The 22,651-nt window shown below is 33.4% G+C and overlaps 1 long non-coding RNA gene across 1 annotated transcript; it reads left to right on the forward strand.

Moving 5' to 3' along the window:
- The first annotated feature begins 907 nt into the window (after positions 1-907).
- LOC134232230 (uncharacterized) lies at positions 908-1,942 on the forward strand. The gene is made up of 2 exons (XR_009984735.1): positions 908-984; positions 1,702-1,942. It is a non-coding gene; the product is annotated as an uncharacterized LOC134232230 (long non-coding RNA).
- Positions 1,943-22,651: the final 20,709 nt, after the last annotated feature.

Genomic DNA, 22,651 nt, shown 5'->3' on the forward strand with positions numbered 1-22,651 from the left:
CAAAATGTTCCTTAATAGCAAGCTAACAGAGCAACAGTACCATGACGTTTAATAACTTCTTTGAGTTAATAACATAGTTAAGAAACACTTATTATACCTAAAAAGTGCTGCTGTATTCCCACTGTCCTGTAAGTAAAATAATTATTCCAAACATTTGCACGAAACCTCACACGATGTTTTGAATTTTTTACATATATATAACCCGAGATTTTTCGTAAAACCATGCTTTCCTCGAGATTCTAGCAACACTTTCCAGGTAAATTAGAAGTCAAGCTTTTAATTTGTACAAATCTCATGTTATAATATCAAATTCTTGTTCTTTTCTGACTAATTTTTGCCACGAATGACAGAGAAAAAGCTGACCGGTATATGTTTATAGCTGACTGTCTTTGAAAAAAAATATAATGGATGAAAATAAATTATCATACATGTACCTGTTTGATAAACCTTATCTTTGTGTGAGCTTCACAAAATATTCAGGATATTTGCTTCTAATCCTTTTGTCTCTATTCATGCCGTCTCAGCCAAATTCTCTTTACACAACATGATCACTTCCAAAGTGTACACTTATGACGTCAACGGCCTTCTGTAATCCAAATGACAGATACAGCATAAAAAATAAGATTTTATTTTTGTTATTCTTTACATGTTTCTATTCATTTAAATTACATCTCTGCCAATATTACGATAACTTGTGTTCTATAATTGACGTCATCTTGCCTACTATAACGTCATAATGTATCACTGATTTAGTCCAGTTACAACCCAGCAGGCACACAGCATTGAATAAACTGTGAATCCACGTTGTTTTTCTATGTTGATTCTTCAACATTTATTCAATTATTTATTTTGGAAAGGGGGTGTCATATAGTAATAATATAGATAGTTTTCGATAGGCCTGAATTTAGCGAAAGTTACCTCCCGTTGGCCGCCATATTGGAGGTCGACTCAGTGATTTTCCCTCTTTGTCTTACCAAGTTTAAGGTTTCGTCAAAGATCAACATGTCTAAAAAATTATTTTTACAATAGCTCCAAAACTATGTGGGGTATAAAGTCAAAACGTCTACAGTTTGTAAACATATCATTGATTAATAGATAGAAAGTATCACTTGATAACAAATATTTTGAAAAAAATATTTATTGAGAAAAATTTTATCAGAAAATGTGCATATATTTAAAGAAAAATGCACCTGCTTAATTGTGTCCTTTTTGTGAAAACCATCGTTGCAGAAATAATATATGTTTATCATTTAAGGGCAAGTTGGACGTGAATGGTCTCTGAAAGACTGTTATTGAAAGCATGACATGTATAAAGAGAAGGCCCCTACAGAATCAGCCATTTGCAATGTACTTTCACTTTCAAGTCTCACCATTTGGACAGATTAATAAGGGAAATCGACTTTCCAGAGGTTATCCAATTCCAACTTGCCCTTCATTGATAAACATATTTTGTTTCTGCAATGATAGTTTTCATTAAGAGCACGGAATTAATTAGGTGTATTTTTTTAAAATATATGCATTTACAAGAAGTTTTCTCTATCAATATTTTTTCCAAGTATTTTTATATCAAGTGATACTTTCTATCTCTTAATCAATGAAAACTTTATAAACTGTAAAAGTTTAAACTTTATACCTTACATAGATTTGGGGCTGTGGTAAAAATAAATTTTTGGACATGTTGGCCTTTGACGAAACCTTAAGAAAATGTAGCAGAAATATTTGGTGGAAAATCTTTATCAAATATTTTTTTTAAATAAAGGAGGCTTCCAAAAATTTATATACTTCAGAAAAATAATGATTTCTAATTCAAAATAGCAAAGATGAAAATTTTTAATTGGTTGAACAATGAAGGAATATGAGCATTTGGACCTCCAGTATGGCAGCCAACGGGAAGTAACTCTTGGTCAATCGAAAACTATCTATACTTACTTAAAATTTCAAACGTTTTATTGCACGGTTGCTAAGATGCCTTCATAATTGTTTAAGGGATAGCGACCCTCTGATAAGACAGATAACTTTTAAAGTACAAATTAGTAATACTACTTCTTAATCAGTTTCCTGAGACCTCTGAGTAGTCAATTTGATGAGATCAAACATATGATCGAAACATTACTTTCTATTTCTTTTGCAAATTTTTGTGTAACTGTTTTATTATATTTATCAATAAAACATTTAAATCCAACATCAAATGCCTTATAAATTGAATAAGGTGTATCTTTTTAAGGACCGTTTTAAAAATGGTTTAATATTTCAAGTACTTAATACAGTATTTTAATTAGAATGACTTTTTTCACATGAAGAAATATTTAGAAGAAAGATAACTCCTCATCACAGATACATTTTTTTCTTAAAACCACATACAGCATTGTGATTTTCTGACTTAGGAAACATCGCACCATGATGTTTTCTAACATGATTTCAATAGGTTAAATGGTAAGTATTATTGTCATATGCACCTCATATATTATATTTAATGTTGTGGTAATAAATCGTTACTCTTTCTGTTCTCTTTGTTCAATTTCTTCATTTCATGATCTACACATAAAAATCATTTCTGAAAAGCATCGCTTTACACTTCAAACTATTTTCCATGTGGCTCTAATGTTATTGTTGTTTATGAGAATTAATATTACAAATCTAGAACTCTCTAGGTGAAATTTATAGCAGAGGGTCGGGATCCCATAAAAGACTATATGAAAAAAAATATATATTGTAAACAGTAAGTGTTTAATTTCCTATCAATGGTTAATTGTGTTACAATAATTTTCACCAAAATACATTTTATAAATTAATCATGTTACAAAACCCCAGCATTTACAAACGTTTTGTATTTTCACATGTGGTCATGAAATAGTCCAGAACATGAAATCATTCCAAGGTAAGATGCTAATCTTACATGGTACAACTTTTGATGCACCAGATATGAATTTCGACAAATCATGTCTCTTCAATGATACTAGTACTCTGACATTCCGAAATATTTTCTTTAAAGAGTCTTTTTTTTTAATTAAATTTTGGTGTTGAGTCCTGAGGGTTGTGTTATGCTGTCTTTTTGAATATTTTCCGGATGTCCTACTGTGTATCCTCTTAATTTGTACTTTGGCTAATTCGTACTGAATTCGTATTTATTATTGTATGTGTAAAATTTCTATATTTACCATCTTTGTTAGTTATAATATTTAGTAATGATATACGGTAGTGCGACATTGTCAAGTCCAACCTGGTTATGGTCCGACAGTGTTATAGTCCGACACTATGGAAGTCCGAATTATCTATCAGCAAAAAATAGGATTGGACCGCTCGATCAACGAAGATCCGACGTTGAATCAATGTTGGTAATTCAACTCAATTTGAATTCAATGTTGATTCAACGTTAAATTTTCAACGATGAAGTCAACTTTGAATCAATATTGTATCTAGATTTATCAACGTCTAAACCCAACGTCAACTAATATTCAACGTTTAAACAACGTTGTGTGCCTGCTGGAAATATTCTGAACGCGTCTTATTACCCCCAGCAAAATTAATATTGTTATTATTTACTGAATCAAATAAATGTAAATTAAACACTTGAAACGGATATTAAAATACGTAATTTTTCTTGAACTTGAAAATTAGTATAGATTCTTTGAAAAGGAATCAAAAAGAAAGAAAGTACCTTAACAAACTAGTTTCTGATAACTCGTGGTTTTAAAGGGACATCCATTCTGACTCGCTTTCACATATATGAAAATGTAAAAGTAGAAAAATAGAAATATTAAATTATATGGACAATAAATTCAAGGTAATGACAAATATGTTTTTTTTAAATAAAAATCAACCTGATTACACGAAATTCACTGGCTCGTAAACATAAGTGCTGGTAAAAAAAACACAGTTGTCCTCTTTAAAATTTATATAAATGATATGTCAGTGTCAGGTGTCCATATATTCTGTACTATATATGTACATTTGCTTGGTACATAAAATGCAAAATGCAAAACAAAGTTTGAATCATTATATGACTCGTGTGAAATCATGCATTCTGTACGCAATTAATTTAATTGATATATATTACACATGATTATTTTGTAAGTTACGTAATACTTCATTAAGGCATATGAATTAACTTTAAATAGGGGTCAATGTTAATTATAATCATGTAGAGAGTTTTTTGGCTCTTCATTTATCAAAAATTATTTCCTCAATTATCTGTTAGCCTTAACACACCAATAAAGAATTTTGTCCTAAAAATAAAATTAGATTCGGAGAATCAGTTAAAATTTCAAGGAATTTATACCAAATTTGCGAAAATAATGAGCACTTTAACTTTTTTGTGACTGAAGATGATGGATGAATCAAGAAGTTGGATTTTAGGGCGCCTATTCTTTGAATATCATTGATCTAGCCTATTTTTCAATTATAGATAAAGTGTTTAAAAATGAATATAAAATTGTTACGACAAAACCATTTAGGTGTATCATTTACATACCAGTAAATGGTTTCGGAATAGTCAATATGCATGTTATAGGGCCCAAAAATTGGAATTTGAATGGATATTGAATGAAATTCAAACTGTAGTAAAATGAAAAATGATTTTTAATTTATAATATTTTCTGTTGAGAATTACTGAATGAGTTGACAAAATAAAATGACTTCTGAATGGTTTTCAATTGACAGAAAAGATATGGCCGGCCTTTAAATGATTATAAAGAGATTTCATTTTGATAATGGTATTTCATATCACTACACTTTACAGTACAGCTGTTGTTACCAAATCCAGATTGTGTGCGCCAAATTCTGACGGTTTTTTGTCGGTATGGACACCAAAGTTTGATGGTCACGCCGAAGTCCAATGGGTCGTTTCCTATGAGACACTATGGGCAAACAGGCGATTGTCTGATACGCCAAAGCCCGATGGTACGGAGAAGGATATGGAGATAACAAACAGTATTCAGTATCAAAGTCCATAAAACAAGATAAAATAGGAGCAAAGCAAACATGGACCTCTGAAGCATCAGAGGTGGGATCAGGTGCATTGGAGGAGTGAGCCTCCCTTGCTGACCAGTCACACCCGCCGTGTGTCCCTTGTTATGATCGGGAAATAACAGAAAAAATCCGTTGTGTAAATAATGGACTAACAATTAGTATGAAAACATCAGTCAGAATTTGACTCAATGATAAATGTATTGTATTTGCTGACAAGGTCATTGTATCGAACTTAGAACTTACGAAATCATGACTTTAAACGAGACTCCTGATATTCTTGTTTCATCAACTTGCTTGTCAATAATTTATCTCGTTTTAGAAATTGTTCATATGTAGATCATGCTGTCGCGTATTGAATCAACAGAGATATATATAAACTGCGTATGCAGGTAATGAAGGTATATTGCTGCATAAGTAAGGAAAGTTGACAACAGAAAAGTTAGTCTTCACGCTTATCATATAGCTTGGTTATTAGATAACCATTTACGTCTTTTTCAGTAAGTACATTCTCCAAGTATGAAACAGATGTGTCAGACTCTGTGGTATCTTTTATCTCAAGCTCCTCAGGATATATCGTATCTACGTAGGAATGGAAATTTCCATGGTTAATTGACAACACTTCGTCGATAGTGTTTTCTTCTTTTCATGCATAAGATTTTGCACAAATTCTGCTCCATATGAATACAAAAATAGGTCTGCTAATAACTAAGCGCAATTGCTACCCATGGGAATTCCAATAGATTGTTGGAGAACCTTGTCTCCAAAAAAAAAAAACACATAAAAATTGTCAATCAGAAACTCAAACATCTTCTTTGGTTGATACAATGACCTTGTCAGCAAATAGAATTTATCAATGAGTCAAATGCTAAATAGACGACGAATTTTTCCGTTATTTCCCGATCATGACAAGGAGCAAACGGCGGGTGTGACGGTCAGCAGCGGACCGGCCGCCAGGAGGCGGTCGGTTATATGATATGAAAGTTTTAAGTTGCCGTGCGTTTCTGCGGAGCTAGAACAATTTGAATAAAAAATATTTAACATTCATGTAATAGAATATTAAGAAAGAGTGACTAAATGTTAAACAAAAACGCACATAATCAGAAGATTAAAATTTTATAAATAATGGGTTAAATGTTTCATCCAATCATGATTGACAAACTCCGACGTAACTGAAGTGCGGAGAAATAAGCACACATGTTGGGCGTAGTCTAAAGCAAGGACCGCGTTATACACATGTACAAACAAATTTACTTTCTCTACTTGTCTTCAACAGGATTTTTTGTATATATAATTTAAAATGACGTGTAAATATAAATATACAATATACTTTTAATACGGAAAATTTTCAAAAATATGACTTGATCTTAATTTATTATCAGACAGAATATTAGGAGATTTTTCTCCAACAGACAAGGATAAAGCGCGTTTTATAACATGCCAAACCTTTTCCCGCCACATCTCACACCAACACAAGATAGAGAAGAAATGTAGTGGCGGATCTAGAGGGAGTTTGGGGTTTTAACATCCTCTGAGCCAGCGAGGAGCCCCACATAGTTGTTACGTTTTATTCAAAGTTAAACTATCTCTAGTTAGATAAGTTTAAACGTTAGTTTTAATGGTTAAGTTGTAAAACTACTTAAACACCAAACTTCCGCCAGAGGTCGTTTGTACAAATGAATCCGAGTGCGGGGACGCAGAGGACTATGAGTAAGTTGCTTAAATAAATTGTACATGTAGCAATGTACAGGTATTATGTACTGAAGAAAATCCTGGAATGTCGCATTCCAATGTTAAATGTCACAGGGATACATATCAATTAACAGATAATTATAAGAATTGAGTTTCTAATTGTTTTATGAAAGAATTAATTAATTGGTTTGCGGCCAATTTTTGACGCTTGCGTCAATATGTTTCTTGTCTACTTATTAGACGGGTAGGAAACAATGGATGTGTGAACTCCATTGTGTTATTATCAGACTCCTTCAGGTAACTTTTGGACATTTATATGGCAATATTTTAAGTAAGATACCGTATAAGTGGAATTTTTAGCGAGACGCAAATTTAGCGATTTGTCCTTAAAAACTAGTAATTTATTTTTAGCGAAATGTTATTTTAGCGATGTTACAATGCACGTTCAAGAAGCTACTACAAATAAAACGCAATTAATTTTAAGCGATATTTAATTCTAACGATTTCTGTACCCTCACTAATAATGCCAAAATTAAATCCTCGCTAAAAATTCTACTTATACGGTTTATACCTCATACAATTCTATATGTAAAATTTTCAGACTGTTTTCGGCCCTTACGGGCATCAAACAGTGAGTCTGATCTATAATTTTGCATATAGAACAGTATTCGGCATATATCCACTTAATTTATTACTTAAATTAATTTAATAGATGCACTTGTATAATACATATTATTGATGCAAATGCTTTTCTAGAAGGTGGTCAAGCATTTGCATCAGAAATATATCAATGGAAATTCAGAGGAAAAACAGGTATCCCCTCTCTCTCTCTCTCTCTCTCCTACACACACACACACACACACACACACCCTCACACACCCTCACACACACACACACACACCCTCCCACACACCCTCACACACACACACATCCTCTCACACACACAAATACACTTTCTCTTTCTCTCTCTCTCTCTCTCTCTCTCTCTCTCTCTCTCTCTCTCTCTCTCTCTAAGATGAACTGTTTACATTCGGATTTTCTTTGAAGTCTGTGTCTAGTAAATCTCAAGAATCTGAGGAAAACAACCATGAAACCAAAGAAACATCGACGGAGAGTGAAACTGAACAGATAATTGATGCAGAGGTCAAGGACTCGACAACGAAACCGACTGCTGACGTCACAGATTCGCTTATGACACCTGAAGAAGAAGGACCGACGAAGCCTGATGAAATATGCTGGCCGTTCGATTGGACACACTGCAGAAACCTTCATCTAACTTATCGTGTGGTATTTAATTCCTAAAGGTGTTATTTTAAGACTAAACTGGTTTAAAAAAAGAAATTATCCAAGAATAATGAGTTATTATTTCTTATTTTCAGTATTCAATGAGATGTAAAAGAGATGAAGATTGTCAGGGTATGTTCTCGATTTCTCTCCCCTTTTTTCCCTTTTTTAAGTAACTACAATGAAGCGCATTGAAGTGGTAAAATTTTCCATTTGGACGAAACGTACTGAGTCATGTTGTGAACGTCATAACACGCCCATTTCTTTAGAAACGAGAAAGGAATATCCGTCGTAATATTTTGGGACAATACACTTTCCGCGACAAGCAACATGAGTTACACTGAAATGACGGTTTTTAAATGAGGAAAAGCTATAGATAGAGTTCCCGCTTATGTAAAACACCCACTGCAACGAATTTGCACATACTTATAATTTTATCATGTTTATTGTAGTAAGTACAGCACATGTATCAGTCGAACACGTGCTTACTTGGTGTTTATGTAGACCGTCAATTTGATTGATTTTTATATTGATTGAATCGTTTGACCGATTTTTCCTTTCTAAAGAAATGGGCGTGTCTAAAGATAGCTCAAAACGTTCCACCCAAACAGAAAATTTACCACTTCAATGCGCTTCATTGTAAGTAAACATATGTTGAATATGAATACACGTGTCTGTTTAATATAAATATATTAAAATTCTTTCAATGAGATAAAACTAAAAAATAGGTACAACTTGTAATGGTTTTATAACTGCATAAATCAATTTACCCAGCACGTGACAGCACTTCACGTAATTTTTGTCGCTGTGTGTTGCATAGTAATATGTAGTAGCTGTAGATCTGTAGCGTTATGGTTTAATGTAGCTGATAGTGATGCTGAGAGTTCTTATTATTTTTTGCTATTGAAGTAAGAATCAGGTAAAGATACATATTTAAGGAATATGTGTCTCTTTTTTGGGGGGAGGGGGTGCTAATGATGATGATCAATTATGCTCGTGTGATATTTTACGCTGGAATCATCATGCGAGCAAATTAATTGATCACATCATAAAACCAAAAACAAACCGAGACATTGATATCCCTTAGATTAACACAACGATAATATTTTACTAGGAGTTGATACTACTGATAACTGATATAAGATAAGGAATGAAAAATTCTTTCCAATTGTCTTTGAGATAATATGACTAGACTGAGGGGGGGGGGGGGGGGGGGGGGGGGGGGGGGGTGACGTACGTGCAGGATTTTGAACTAAGTACTGTATACAGGAGGAAAATTTTCGCCCCCGTTTAATTTTCGGCCCCTTTCGCCCTCTCCTTGATTGGGCGAATTTAAAACGGGACGAATTCAAATTACACCTCATAGTTTCTTAAGGATAACTATTATTTGGCGAATTTAAAATAGGGCAAAATTGTTCACAAGTTCAAAAGGGCGAAAATAACCATGTATATATGTGCAGTCATTCTTCCTCTTATAAGCCTGTAGTCCGTCATTAAAAACAATACCATTTACAAATACAATATACGAAGGTTGTTCAAAAAATTCGTGGACGGTGTCAATCTTCGTTATACTACTTTCAAGAAATTTTAGTTCAATATCATATGTAAAAATATTTGTTTTGTTGGTGTGTGAAGTTTCATTTCATTCGATTATTATACCCCACGCAACTAGTTGCGTGAGGTAATAATGTTTTTGACCCATCCGTCAGAGTGTCAGTCAGTCAGTCCTTTTTTTTTGTCAGCGCAACTCCTCATAACCCGCTGCACAGATTTTCTTTAAACTTTGCAGGTATTTAAGACACAATGTGTAGATGTGCTTATTACCAGGAAATTCCGATTCCTTTATTTTTTCTTAGAATTTCTGCACTAAAAACTTCAACTTTTGGCTATACCTTTTATATACAGATGAACAGTTGTCAGCGCAACTCCTCATAAACCGCTGCATAGAATTTCGTCAAACTTTTCAGGTATTTTGGACACATTGTGTAGATATGCATATTACCAGGAAATTCCTATTCCTTTATTTTTTCGTAAAATTGCTACACTTTTCAACTTAGATTTTTGGCCATACCATGAATATAGAGATGAAGATTTTGTCAGCGCAACTCCTCATAAACCACTGCACAGAATTTCGCCAAACTTTGGAGATATTTAGGACACAGTGTGTATAGATGTGCATATTACCAAGAAATTCCGATTCCTTTATTTTTCTGGGAATTTTGGGAATTTTGGCACTTTTCAAACTAGATTTTTGGCTATACCTTGAATATACAGGTGAACATTTTGCCCTCATAAACCGCTGCACTTGACAGTTATTCACATGTAGGACACAATGTATAGATATGCATTTTACCAGGAAATTCTGAATCCTTAATTTTTCTGGGAATTTCGGCACTTTACAACTTAGATTTTTGGGGATATCTTGAATATAGTGATGAACAGTTTGTCAGCGCAACTCCTCATAAACCGCTGCACAGAATTTCATCAAACTTTGCAGATATTTAGGACACAATGCGTAGATGTGCATATTACTGGGAAATTCCGATTCTTTCATTTTTTCCGGGATTTTTAGCACTTTGAATTTTGGGGGAGCGTGGGGTATGTGAGCTTGCTCACTTTTTCTTTCATTTAACTGTTTTTAATTTAAAAGTCTAGGAATATTTCCGTTTTAACTCCATTTTACAGAGAATCTGACTACAGACATAGTCATTTTTATTTCGTGTGTTGTTTGTGAATTACTAATTGTTGACCTGATCCGTGCACGTGGTCCGATATTTGCAGTTTTAAATTCTAGGATACTATCTTTTGTAATTAATTTATTTAACTGTTTAACCACAAAGAACGAGGGCGCTTTTGATTGGCATTCGGCAGGAATCTGGGCGTAATTGAAAAGTGAAAATTTTATCCACATGTCATATGAAATTTTAACACTTTTTTTATTTATCGAGTTCCTGTGCAACAGGAAAGGAAAACAGTTTCACGAAATTGAGCTTTGATTGTTAAAAAATAATTTGAAAATTGGCCAGATCAGACATTTGGTACAAAATTGTCAATTTTAAACACTTTTTTCTAAAACTCTTTTATCTCTGGGTCTTCTCTCCTTGATTTTGAAAAATTATTTGTGTGTATTTTAATGCAAAGAAACTAATACACATTTTTATAAAATGGAGAGAAGACCCAAATACCACGAAAAATGAACTTTTCCCCAAAAAATTCAAATGTGTTAATGTGGTGCTTTTAAAATCATCTATATATTTGAATTATTTGTAGCGATGATAGCTCAGTAAGTTGGCTTAAACCTGTTCGGTGCACTCGAAGCGAATTAAGTTTTTGGTTCCAGCCTGGCATTGGGCGTTATTTTTTTTTCATGCAAACAACCATTTATTTTGTCAGTTTCGTTTTATGTACTGATGTATTAAAATTTTGAATTAGATAAATTTTGGTTCATGCAGTTTGGTTCTCGAGCGAAATCAATTCCGATCTTCTACTCTATAATGTACATGTACACGTACCATGCATGATGCATTAATTTTTTTTAGGTGTTTATTTTTTGTTGTTATTCCAAAGTAAATATTGTATACAGCAATTATCTGTATTGTTATTTACAACATTTCTTCACTTTTTTCTAGAAATTGCGAAAGATGGGAAATGCTGTGAACCCCATTGTTATGATACGAACTATCCAAATGCAAACCTTTGTCGCTGGGAGACAGATGATTATAACGTCGTGGATTCTTACATTCCAAGGTCCAGACGTCCGGCATAAGATCAATCATATTATCTCGGTTATTTCCGTCAGAGGTCGGAAATCATCTCGGGTTTTTCCGTCAGGGGTCGGAAAACAAACTCGAATGTATTAACATCACCGAATGTTTAAAAATCTATACATTTCCTGTTTATATAAATATTGGATAGAAAGAGTTTAAAGTGTCTTATGTGATATATTTTAAGTAACATCTTTACTTAACATTCAATAAAGTTAAACCAACATTCATTTCAAAGTTTGTGAAAAAGGAGGGGGGGGGGATGTCTTGGCGTCTACCTAATAATTCAAGGTAGTTTCTTAGTAGGAAAGTCCCGAGAAGATGCGATTGGGATAAGATTAGAAATCTCTAATTTATCACCAGACGGCATACTAAATAATCTTTTCTTTAAGATTGAACTTGTGAAATATACCTAGAATTAAATGTTCATTAGATAAATAATTTCGACGTGTGTATGCAAAATGTTGAATTTAGTTCATTATATTCTTTGGTCTTGAGAACTTCTGATTCAATATTATTGTACATTTTATATATCAAGGTGTTTGGCGAATATATTTATAGTGAGAGATATCGTTTTTCAAATTACAGTATTACACTGTTGAAAATGTATACAATAAAGTTATGTTTTAAAATTACCCAGTGATATATAGGTCGGGCTATCTGAACAACAACTATAGCCTTCTCGCAGTAACAGCGGTACTATAATCCTTCGAAGGGCAAGTACAAAACATCTGGTAAAGTATTTGTTTGAAATTATAATTTTTAAATGACCATTATTAAACAAATGTTTGTTACATTCACCTAAAGGTTATAATTTGACCTACAAAAGAGAGGACTGCAGCAATCGTCAAATAGTTTATAAAATCAAAGTTGAGAATTGACAACAATTCAACCAGATTCCCAAATTACCGGCAGCCAGGAGGCGGTCGATTATTTGATATAAAAGTTTGCAGTAGCCGTGCATGTCTGCTGAGTAAGAAAATAAAAGTATTCAACATTCATAAAGAATTTTTACAATTATGGACTCTGATCGATAGTGAATATGGAGCCTCGGTCAATATTGATATTTTCTGGTGAATAACAAACCATATTCACCATCGAAGAAATCCATAATTGCTTTCCTGCAGACATTTGCTACAATTATGCAGCAAACATTGCTGCTAGCTTGCTGCAATGCAGCTAAAAAAAGCATGACGGTATGCAACAAGCTTGCAGCAAACAAATTACCATGCAAATGAGGTTTGCGGCAAGTCTGCAGCAAACACTGGATTTTCCAAATATGGAAACTTTGCTGCAATTAAGTTTGCGACAAACAATTTCATAATGGTTTTTGGTACTTTCCTGATTTCAAGCATTAAATTCACAGAAAGCTTTTGCCCTGACCTTTAGAAATCTATTGATTATTAAAAAAATTCAACCACATGTGTCTGAAATAATGACGTTTACACTCTTTAACACAATTGTAAATAGAATTTTAAAGTGGATTCTATTATGAAAACTATTGAATATTCTACATTGTGTGACACTGTAACACAATATTCCACTGATTGGCCATGGTAAATCAAAATGTATAAATCCCAATGTAATGATTGATTGATTGTATATTGTTTAACTTCTTTCTCGAGAATTTTTCACTCATGTGGTGACACAACCATGCACTGGTGCAAATTTTGTCCTATACTCGGCACTGAAGGTCATTGAGCAAGGAGGAATCTTTTCGTGCCAGCACTTAATGCGACACGGGACGTACCTTAATTTGTGTCAGTCAGATCCCATCTAAAAGACCGGTCTCCGCGTGCCACAGGGGGATTCAAACCCGAATGTAATGATAAATTCATGCACAAACAAGTAAGCATTTTTAATTTGTTTTCTTTGGGAAACGAAACCAATTCTATTCTACCATTTATTTATGTAATGATACACATGAAAACCTTAAAAAATCAAAATGAACGTGAAAATGAAACAAGAATACCAGCAGTCTGGTTTAAAGTCATCATTTCGTAAGTTCTTTGGTCGATATAATGACCTTGTCAGCAAATACGTGTACAATTTATTTCTAAATTAATGCTGAATGAGGTTTTTCATACTAATTTTAGTCCATTATTTATACATTGAATTGACAACAGATTTTTCCGTTATTTTCCGATCATGACAAGAAGCACATGGCAGGTGTGACCGGTCAGCGGGGAATGCTCATTCCTCCATGGCACGTGATCCAATCTTTAATGTTTAAAAAATCAGTGTTTGCTCTGCTCCTGTATTGTTTAATGGACTTTGATATTGATCTGAATACTGTTCGTTATCTCAATATTATTCTTGCATTTAATCCAGGCGTCTTTAATTGCCCATACACTCATCAATGTCCAATGAGTAATAATGAACATAAAGGTAATAAAAGTGAATAAATGATAAATGAAAGTAAATAATAATCAGGAATTGGTCATACTAAACCTTAGTAAATATTTTGGTGGAGATCGGTGTTCGTTCACCGAAATGCACCTTTTCTAATCACTTGGATATTAACAGTAGTGAAGGAGAGAGGGAGAAACTTTAAGAGTACTGTGTAACAATATTTTCGAAAAGTGATGAGATGATGTGAATACTTTAAAAAATTCCAAGAAAATTTTGCAAAATTTGAAATCACAAGATTTTACCAAAAATAACAGCTTTAAAACTTACATTTTTCAACTTAATATACACAACTATTTCCCACGATAAATTAAAGTCCAGGCTTTTGGATATCATTGATAGATACTTTTTCAATAAAATTGGAACTCGTAAATTTATTAACTGGTCATTTGTCATTTGCTAAATTATTTTGTTAAAACACATTCATTGCACACAAAAGTACTCTGAAGTTGACGTCAAAGAGATAATAGCGTTTCCAATTGACAATATTTATGTGTTTTTTGGAGACCATGTCTTCCAACAATATAATGGAATTCCCATTGGAACCAATTGTGCCCCTATATGTGCAGACCTTTTTTTGGATTCTGATGAAGCAGAATGTGTCCTTTATGTTTCGATAACTTTTAGATGAAATAAGACTTTTATAATATATTGTTATACCTTTAAAAATTTGTTCCCATACAAATCAATACGATAAAAGTCTAACATTTTTAATGTTTTTCTGAGCGGGCATAAAATAATCGATGTTGGACCGCTGAGTGAGATGTTGGACCGCTCGGAGAGATGTTGGACCGCTTACGTCACACAATGGGCGGAGCTTATTCTCATTTTCATTCGTTTGCATAAAACAGTGACAGACCTTATGTTACATAAGGAAATACACATGATACAGTACAAAATACATGTATGTCAAAAAAAATAAAATTAAATGAAAGGTATAACAAAACATTTATTGACAGAGTTCTCGGGCAAAATGCGTTTTGTCAGACCCTCGAACCAAACTGTCTGCCTTCGGCCTAACGGCCTCAGGCAGACAGTTTGGTTCTTGGGTCCGACAAAACGCATGTTGCCCTCGAACTCGGTCAATAAATGTATATTATTATCTTGTGAAATGCTATTACAATATATAAGTAGTGATATTATACAAAAACTAATAACTTCAAATCTGTGTCTATACAACTTAAATCTCATACGTGAAAAGAAAAAAAAAACGCTTGATGTGGCCTTCAACTCGAAATTTAGATAAATGGACGACACACTGTCAATTAACTATGTTTCATCATCTGCATACGGGGTTTATATCTCTTCATTGATTTGTTTCACAAGAGCATGCTCTACGTATGAACAATTTTTAAAATGAGGTAATTTATTGACAAACAAGTTGATGAAACAAGAATATCAGCAGCCTCGTTTAAAATCATCATTTCGTAAGTTCTATAGATGATGCACTGACCATGCCAGCAAGTACAATTTATCACCGTCAAATGTTGACCGGCGTTTTCCATACAAGCTGTGATGCCATCATATACACAATAAATTGTCGATGGATTTTTCCGCTATTTCACGACCATGAAAGAGCACAAGCACAAGCTGTCGGCAAAGATTCTCAATCCTCCATGGCAACTTATAATCCCAATTCTGATGTTCTGGCGGTCCGTGTATAATGGCGCACTTTGAATCTGCATGCTGGTCGTTATCTCCATATATTTCATTCAGCCATAGCGTCTGAATTAGGTGTAGTTTAATTGTTATTGTCTTCTCCATGTTTAACAATTTACGAATTTCCTCAAACAGTCTCAATTCAAAATTTGTTCCTTGATCAGATGTATTTTTCTAGGAAAACCAAAAACACCCATGAATCGTTCAGTCATAGCAGACTTTCATCTTATGTAGTGGTATTGCTTCAGTCTGTTTAGTGAATCAGTATCACTAAAATGTACTGATTTCATTTTTCAGCTTCAGAGAGATTGTCCATTATGTTTTTACAATTCCTTCCAACGAAGCCCATACAACATATTTTTTCATCGGTCCTTGATAATGTTCCACATGTCATTTTCTTGAACCAGGCTCATCACAAATTATACACGTTATAAACAAGTGTTGAAAATCTTTCCCCGTGTAAATCCAAAAAATATAGCTTTCACTCTCTCCAAATTTCTATTCATTCCAGATGTCCAAAAGTTCTGGAACCGTGTAACATATTTATTACACATGTCTCTTATTCTTTAGGCAAAACTATTAACTATAATAATACCTCCTTTCCACAATCTGATTTCCACTTTTTATACAACACGCTATCCTTCAACGTTAGTGAATCATACCAGGTCAAGTAACGTTTCAATTCTACTGATGCAGAAGAAATGTTGTTCCGTTCATGCATTATTGATTAAACTGGAAAAATTGTATGGTGTATTTGGATGATACCTATATAATTGTGTTGGCAAGTATCGTAAGGATAATGTTGCAAATTTGTCACAGGTTCATGATGATTTCCACGTCATGACATTCTTTTAAAACACAATCATTTCATTGCAATTTCGATATTTCTTGTACGGACACAACTTTTTTCGCGAAGCTACATCAGAGGGCCTGTCAGTATTTGGACTTGCACTCGCATCATCATTCAATGCAATTTCCAGAAAGCTACCCTAACCTGCACAAACACTGATATCCGTTTGTATAACAAACTCTTCATTATCACTGGCATTCTTTTTCTCTGCGTTGTCACAATAAGCGAATTCAACATGAAAACATGGGCATCTGGACAAGTAGACATTTGAATGCAAACTTCCCTGTCTGACGATGAATCTCCATATCTGAATCAGTAGAAACTCTATCATTCAATACATGTCCCAGGAATTTCACTTCTTTTTTAAATTAAAAAAATTCCGTGATAAATTTTACATTTGCTTTCCTGATTTTTTTTTCAAACACCTGTGACGAATTTGCAACATTATCATTACAATAATTGCCAACACAATTATACAGGTTTCATCCAAATATACATCATACAAATCATACAAATTGTCCAGTTCAATCCATAAAGGCATCTTTTCCACGAGTTTTAAAAGCGTTCCACCACTATTACACAAAACAAATGGCATATGACTTAAAAATTCCAAAACACGCTTTCTTTGTCTATCTTCTGTTTCAAAGTCAACCTGTCAATAAACACTTTTCACAATTTTGAAAAGTACGTAAAACACTTTAACGTAAATTAATCAACCACTGAATCAGTAATACTTGGTAGAGGTTGAAAAAAGAAATATGTGGAGATTACGAACAGTATTCGAGCTCAAAAGTCCATTTATCATTACAAATTAGGAACAGAGCACACACGGGCCTTCAAAACATCAGAGCTTGGATGAGGTGCTACGGGGGAGTGAGCATCCCTCCCGACCAACAACCGCAGCGTGTACCTTGTCGGGAAATAACAGAAAAAAAAATCGACAATCCAGTATGTAAACATGTAAATAATGGTCTAACAATTTGTATGAAAAACCGCAATCATCATTTGACTCAATGACAAATTGTATTCACAATTTGGCTGGCAAGGTCATTGTATCGACCATAGAACTAACGAAATAATGGCTTTACACGAACCTGTACTTACGTATAGCATCCTCTTGTGTATCGAATCATTGTGTATCAATTGAGAGATATAAACCCGGTATGCAGGTGATGAAGGTATATTGTTGCTTCAGTAAAGAAAGTTAACAACTGAAGATCAAGAGTTAAAGTCGATCTTCGATCACGTTTATCATGAGGTTTTGTTGTTAGATTACTAATAACGTCTTTATCAAGTATAATATCCAAATATGAAACAGATGTGTCAGACTCTGTCGTATCTTTCATCTCAAGCTCATCAGGATATACCGTACATGTATGGACATAAAAGTGTTAATTGGCATTGTTAATTGACAATTCTTCGTCGACATATCTAAAATCGTTCACAGTCACATCATTCATTTTTCTGTTATCCACACAAAAACGAGCTGCACCATTCTTCTCTGTTATTAATACCACAGGGGAATCCCAGGTCTCATTTGACAGTTCAATTATATCAGCCTCCTGCGTATCATTCACCTTTTTTTTAACTTGTTGTTTAGTTTTTTAAAAAGACTTTCTTTGACTTCTGCTTTATTGGGTTTAGACTTAATGTGTTTATTTTATGCATTGCTTAATATGCTTTTGCAATGCCAATTGAATGTTAAGAACAAAAATGGTTTGTCAGAATTAATCCTTGCACTTTTTCTTTACGATCTCTTTACATTAGTTGTCCTCGAATAACCTCTCCAGATGTTTTGGTGAACAATTAGACTCTCTTTTTTAATAAGTGTGGACTTCAGAGGAAACCTCTTTGTCCGTCAGTAAAAGTTTGTGAATTTCAATACGAACAGCACTTTTCCTCAGACATATTTTGGGTCTTGCTTTACGCCCTAATAAAAAAGTACTATTGTTAAGTATAGGTTACTTTAGATAATTATCATGGTTAATCAAAGTTTTCACTTAAAGCCGCTTCATCCGAAACAGGCACATATCATCTTGAACAATAAAAGTATGTCATTACATAGATAATATATAAAAATTGATTATAAGATTGATTTAAAAGTTTATTACAGCAATCCTGACATGGAAAACATAGACAAAAACCTTGTTGACAAACAGCAGTTCCTGACGGGAAGTTAAGATCTGTTTTGAAGTCACCTTTGAAAAAAATACTTTTATCGGTTATATCTAATTATGAAGAGAATTCAAACCCGGGTATTTTTTTAGTAGTAGAATCCTAAGTCATGATATATCTTTTTAAAATTAAGAAATTAATTGAATATTATCCATAGTAATTTTTATATTAATATGCATATTTACAGAATAAAGGAAAATCAGATATTTTTAAAGATTTTTTAAAAAGGGAGTTTAGTGACGAGGGAGAATAATGCCTGTGTACACTTTGTTGTGGAAAAAAATCTCGGGTTTGTTCTTCATGAGTTATACATGTAAGCGATAAATTTAATTTTTCGAAGGTGATTTCACGCATGTCAACAAATGTCAACAAAGGATTATTTTTTGTGTGACCTAACAAAAATTATTTTTTTAACTTTTGAATTTTGATATCTTTAAAAAGAAAAAGACTTTGGGGATATAATTTGACAAAAGTTGAAATAATTTATGGACAATTATTTTTCAAAAAGAAAAACGAATATATATTTTTAGCGATTAGAATCGGACCAAGCGGCTTTTAGTAAATCGTAAATAAAAAAAAATTACTATGAATTTCAGGTAGGTATGATATATTTTTTGTAAACGTCCTACAAGTAATTTTCTGATTTTATATGAACTATTTCTTGAATATTTACATATTTTATCAAAATATTACATGATTGGTATGTAATTAATAAATGTATATCAGGGCTCCAAATCTTCAAAACGTTCTAGAGTAAAATTTCAAAGTAAATTAAAATGTGTCATAACAGTATTTCACTTGGGGTTCACGTCAAATCATGGCTGACGCAAAATAATCCCGGAATCTTCCCTTCCGATTCGGGCATTTTGATACGAGACTGGAGCTGAATTTTTTTTTAGATGAATAACAACATGTAAACTTCCTGTATTGACCAGATTTATTAAGATTTAGGGCGTGCTGATTTTTCTTTATGCTGTGCTTGAGTTGGGAGTGATTATAGGCCCTAGACTAGATTTTAAGCACCTGCTCGACTTCGACCGAAACAAACTAACGTGCCTTGCTGGATGGCTTTGTAGTTTTGGTACTATTTTAAAATCTTTATAAAGAATTGTTTAAATACAAGATTTGACAAGGAAACTTCTCTGGCGTTTGTTTTAAATTAATTACGTCTACTAAAACATGCGCATTTTTGGTAAGAAAATCGCAAAGTATTCCTTATTGTTAACAATATAGAATAAATTATATAGTTAATTATAGTAATTTTTGTTAGGGTTTATCTAAAACGCATATCCAGATCAGTCGATGCTTCAATAAAATGATCTAAAGATACACGTAGAACATCATAATATTCGAAGAGGCATAGGGTAATACTTGTTGGGCCACTTTCGATTTTGTGTGACTGTACAAGTTCCGGTATTCTTTCCTTTTCTTGTATTTAATTACAGTTGATTTCTATACATTTCAGCCCATTTTGTTGTTGGTTTAAAGCGATTTTTAAGGCTTTCACAAGCTTATCATAATTCTTTTTTCTGATGGTGACCACTCATTCAGATTAGCTCTAGACAAATAAATAAAGAGATTTGGATTCAGCTGTAAGTTTATTATTTATAGCAGAAAGAATAAGTATCTAATGTTGTCACACCTTTACTAATCCCACACATTTACTAATCCCAGTCGTCTACCCCGTGGGGATCCGGGTTAGAATAGATCCTCAGTACCCCTATGCTTGTCCTAAAAAGCGACTAAATGAGGCGGTCCTTCGGATGAGACCGTATAAACCGAGGCCCCGTGTCACAGCAGGTGTGGCACGATAAAGATTCCTCCCTGCTCAAAGGCCGTAAGAGCCGAGCATAGGCCTAAATTTGCAGCCTTTCACCGGCAATGGTGACGTCTCCATAGCAGTGAAATATTCTGGAGAGGGACGTTAAACAGTATACAATCAATCAAGCAAGCAATCAATCCCAGTCGTCTTTTCTGTTCTATAATTTATATTGATGTTTTATTTTAACTGCACAAGGTACCAAAACACTTGAACACTGAGATGTGTGTCTTAGACGATTTAGAATCCTCCAAATTAGTCTGTTGTCGATCTTTCTCTTCGGCCAAACTTGATAATCCTTCTGCTCCATACATTTTTATCAGACTGAAGCATGCCCTTAGTAACTCCTCCAAAAGATATGATTTTAAATATGCTTTATTTGTTCATCCAATTTTCGTTTCACATTCTTTTGAAATACTGGAGAACTAGATTTAGAGTAGGAGCCAAAAGTTTGGGAAATTTTTCCTGTTTTGAGAGGCCACATCATCCCTTTCATTTTTCCTTTTTTTTTTATTTCAACCTCAAATATTTTACTTGATACATCAATTTCTTGTTAAATTTCACCATATACTTCATCCATTATCATTTTTTTTTAATCTACGGTACGTGATATTGATCGAATCCTTCCTCTATAGACTAAAACGTTTTTGTCCATAAATATGTGTTGTATCTCCATTTGCACAACACTCTATCCTTATTGTCCGAACAGCAATTTTGATGTCGGAATTTATAACGAACTATTGATATGACTGAAGAAAAAGAACGTTTATAAATTAGTGTTGCTCAAATTTTCGATAGAAAAACTGTAACTTTGAAGAAAATTTACAATTTAACATTGTCTTGCACAATATGATGTATCATACAATACTCCATTTTTAATACATCATTTTTATCTGCTTGATCATGGCGGTTGATAAAGTTCACATTTTGTGCACGTTAACTGTAAAATATTTTTTTTTCAAAAATACAGTTCACATTACTTTTTACTCTTTACTTGACATAACTCTCTCTCTCTCTCTCTCTCTCTCTCTCTCTCTCTCTCTCTCTCTCTCTCTCTCTCTCTCTCTTATATTTGCCCATGTGTTGACTTATTTCTGTCATCACTGATCCACACTGTCGCCTGCTACTGCTTTTCATCAAACACAGAGACATTATCTTCTTTTTTTTTTACTTTGAACGACACAATTGACGAACTACCGTGTTTAAAACACAGTTTGCAGAGTAATAAAGCCAATCGCGCACTGATATCTCGCATATGCACTTTTCTGAACACAAACTATTTTCACATGCTCGCAGAATCCCACCGCTGCCACCAATGTGATGCGAGCCGAACTCAATAGATATGGTTTTTTTTTTTTTATTATTGTGAAAGTCAACACAATTTTCATAGGAGACACGGTTTTTGTTGTGAAAAATATGGAATATTCCTCAATGAATCACACACTGCAACGCAAAGCTCCATTTAATTGGTAAATCCTAAAATATAAATTCCAAATAAAAGAAAAATCCTTTGGTAAATGTAACTAATTTTTGAAAAAATCAGACTGCATATCAAATGATCAAAGAGAGTTAGATGTTAACCATTTTTAATTTTCATTAAGCTTGTTTTATTTAAGAAATCACTGTCTAGTTTGTTAAGTATGCCAAGGCAAGATGGTCCTGCTAATCTAAGTTTATTTGTCTCTAACAAAACGTAATTTACAATCTTGGACTGTAGTTAAGAGTTGTTAATCAATCATAGTTTCACAAATCGTGAATCTATATTTATCAGATCGTTAACTATAGTTAAGAGTTGTAAACCATGGTTTACAAATCCTGGAACTATTTATCAGATAATATATGTTTTGCAATTGCAAATGATTGTTTTCAGTGTTAAGTATAGTTTATGGTTCTGAAACATAGATTATCACGTTAACTATGATTTACAAATGTGAAACACGAGGGGTGATCAAAAGTTCGCGAACCAATTGAATAACTTCCATAAAAGAAACAATTTTTGGTTTCAATGCTGATTATATCTTAAATTAATCTCCG

Source organism: Saccostrea cucullata, unplaced genomic scaffold (genome assembly GCF_032062105.1).
Source record: "Saccostrea cucullata isolate Sc308-1 unplaced genomic scaffold, CSIRO_AGI_Scuc_v1 ctg408, whole genome shotgun sequence".
Lineage (NCBI taxonomy): Eukaryota > Metazoa > Mollusca > Bivalvia > Ostreida > Ostreidae > Saccostrea > Saccostrea cuccullata.